General features: G+C 49.0%; 1 pseudogene; it reads right to left on the bottom strand.

Annotated features, from left to right (window-relative positions):
• Nucleotides 1–2,988: 2,988 nt before the first annotated feature.
• On the bottom strand, nucleotides 2,989–3,159 carry LOC113935211 (annotated as a pseudogene).
• Between the last annotated feature and the right edge of the window lie 264 nt (nucleotides 3,160–3,423).

Raw genomic sequence — 3,423 nt, 5'->3', positions numbered from 1 at the left:
CCCCGGCTGGGACATGGTCCGAGTGTGGTCCTGCCGGCAGAGGGCGGGCAGCGGCTCCGTGGGGTGCTGGAGGTGGGCTCCGTGTGTGGACAGAGAGCCCCCGGGGCGTTGGCATGAGGTGGGACTCAGGCAGCCATCCATGGAGGCCTGTCAGGTGTGGCCCGGGGTCCCTCCTCCACCCCACGTGGTGACAGCCACAGCCTATTAATGACGATTTCAACCAGAAAGGAGCGCGCTACAGCCTGTGACCCATGCGACCACAGCGTGTCTCTGACAAGGCATCTGCTGTTGTAACGAGGGTGTCCGGGAAGGTTCACCAGATTTCATTAACCACGACTCATGGAAACAACTAGTTTGGTTTCTCTTTTGCCTTTTCTGTGTTTGTAGTGACTTGATATGAGATGAGGTCTCTGGACCACTCTGTGCTGAAATGGGCTCCTGGATCCATGATGGAGACAGCGTCCAGGTACGTGGCCCACAGCCCGGGAGCCCACAGACTGTGCTGCTGACCCCCTTTACAAGCACAGGACCCCCGTCAGCTGACCTGGGAATAGGGGAACCACTCGAGCATGTGGGACACTCCACGGAAGACTGGGGAACCGGGATCAGAAACCTTGTGGGAGCCAGGGCACCAAGAACCACTTGCTTCTGGAACAGGTGGACCCTTACCCTCGTCTTCTGTTTGCACTAGTCCCCTGGGTGCAGAATCCCAGGGGGTGGGTCGGACTGGCCACCATCATGGCACATGCCTACCACTGACCACTCTGCTGCAAGGACCCAATGGCTTCTCAAGTGGGAGAGCAGAGCCTTTAGATTTGCAGTCCCACCAAGACATACCCAGAGGAGAAGAGGAATTTCCCAAATAGAAACCAGGATCTAGGGTGTTGACAGAGGGGGATGAAGGCAATGCAGGCAAACCAAACCAAACAAGCCCTGTCCATGACACCATCGGCATGGCAGTCAGAGCTGACAGTCCCTCAGGTGACATCTGCACCACCAACTTCAGGCTCTCCGCCCTCAGACCATCCCTTGGAGGATGTCTACACCAACCTGGGGCTCTCCGCCCTCAGACCATCTCTCGGAGGATGTCTACACCAACTTGGGGCTCTCCACCCTCAAACCTGTGACTCAGTTTGCTTGTACTGCTGGTCTCAGACCTGCAGAAGGTATTAGGGATTTCTAGTCCCAACCCTGCGTGGGTCCCCTGCCAGGAAATGTGGCCAGATTGTGGGGACCCTGAGGTGGTAGGAGTGAGGGAGGCATGGAGAACGAACCCTCTGATTCAGGCATTGGAAGGACCACTGGAACTGTGGCCTGGAGACCAGATGGGAATGGGGGCCCCCGTGGTGGAGAAGCTCCTGGTCCAAAAGGGTTGGGGTTGGTGGGAAGACGGGGTGGCAGTGGACAGGGAGGTGGGGGCTGCGTCTGAAGAAAGCCTGTGGGGACAGCCATGGATGCAGGGGCGAGCAGACCCAGGGACTGCCCTCAAGGGCACAGGTGCTAACTGGGGTAGCCCACTGGGGACTCGCGGGCTGGAGAGCAGTCACTGGGCCAATTCTGGCAGACATTTCTACATGGAAAATGTTATCCTGCAGTCCTCACAGAGCTTCCATCACTCACTTGTTGCTTCTTCCTTATCATTCTTAATGTTTAACGTGCCTCCTTTCTTCTGCCAGCTTTACTGATTAAGACCTAAATTAAATCTGCGGCCAAGAAACACTGCCCACTTAGCACTTAACCGGGAAAATTTCAAGTTTAGTAGATGTGCGAAGTGTTAGAAAGAAAGACCAGAGTGCAGGAGAAATGAGAAAAACAGAGGGAGGCATAACTCTTTTGAAGGAAACAGGGGACCTCTGTGTATTGTGCTGCTAAAATATCAACAATAATTGGAGTAAAGAACTATATTTTTTAATAGACTTTATTTTTTGGAGATTTAAGTTTAGATTCACAGGAATATGGAGCAGAAAGTACAGAGGTTCCCCCCATACCCTTGTCCCCTCCCCACAACCCCCACCATCAACACACCAGCAGATGGTGTGTTTGTTACATTGGATGGATCTGCATGGACGCATCCTATCACCCAGGTCCGTGGCTCACGTCAGGGTCATGCTTGGTGGTGTATATTCCATGTGTTTGGACAAACGTGTAATGATGCGTATCGACCATTCTAGTGTCATAGTAGTTTCACTCCCTAAAAATCCTCTGTGCTCCACCCCTCATCTCCCCTCCCCCCAGTCTCTGATCTCTTTACTCTCTCCATAGTTTTGCCTCTTCCAGAGTGTCTTATAGCTAAAATCATACAGTACACATCCTTTTCAGACTGGCTTCTTTCACTTAGTAACATATATTAAAGTTTCCTTATGTCTTTTCATGGCTTGATAGCTCATTTCTTCATAGTGCTGAATAACATTCCCTTGTCTGGATGCACCACAGTTCATTCATCCATCCACCCACTGAAGGATGTCTTGGTCGCTTCCAAACCTTGGCAATTACGAACAAAGCTGCTATAAACACTCATGTGCAGGCTTTTGTGTAGATGTAAATTTTCAGTTCCGTTGACTAACTATCAAGGAGCATGATTGCTGGATCCTATGGTAAGTGGATGTTTAGTTTTGTAAGAAACAAACTCTCTTCCGATGCGGCTGCACCAGTCTGCATTTCCACCAGCAACGAATGAGAGTTCCTGTTGCTCCACATCTTCTCCAGTGTTTGGTGTTGTCAGTATTCTGGATTTTGGCCGTTCTAACAGGTGTGAAGAGCTAGATTATTTTTATCAGTAGGATCACAACATCCCAAGTGTGGGCACGATAGTGATTGTTTTAATCTCTAATACAGTCTTTATGATTAAATACCTAGAAACATCTAGTTGAGTGGAAGGACTTGTCATTACGACACCAAGACTGACTTGTGCAGATTTGAGAGAGAAAACATTCTTCCACCATATAGCAATCAGCACTCTTATCACATGGAAATGAACATTACAAAAAAAGACGTTATCTTTTTTTAAAAACTCAAAATGCAATTTTAAGTATCTTCTTAGCGCCATCTTTCCTTTAATGCATGCATCATCACACCCCATAAAGCGATAGAAAAAAATCAGATTTAAACTAATAAGAACAGATGCTACATTTGACCTTAGCCAAAAGGCCAACATGCGACAGCTCATCCAATTTAGAGTAAGGATTTTTGGTGGTGTTTAGGGACTTACAAATATAGGAAAACAGGATATTATGATAAACTCATCAAGAGGTACTAGGCACTAACAAGAGACTCCTTTGATTTAGGCAGAAAGAGAAAGTACCAGTGATTCCAGGACCAATGGAATAGGTCTTCACCAATCCAATTATGAGGAGGACATGATGGGCTTCATCTTGGAATAGAGGCTTGGTCAGGAAGCCCCTGCAGCCCTCTGGGCCCCAGTTT

Source organism: Zalophus californianus, chromosome 13 (assembly GCF_009762305.2).
Source record: "Zalophus californianus isolate mZalCal1 chromosome 13, mZalCal1.pri.v2, whole genome shotgun sequence".
Classification (NCBI taxonomy): Eukaryota; Metazoa; Chordata; class Mammalia; order Carnivora; family Otariidae; genus Zalophus; species Zalophus californianus.
The sequence above is the reverse complement of the archived record's forward strand: the minus strand, read 5'-3'. Positions and strand labels throughout refer to the sequence as shown.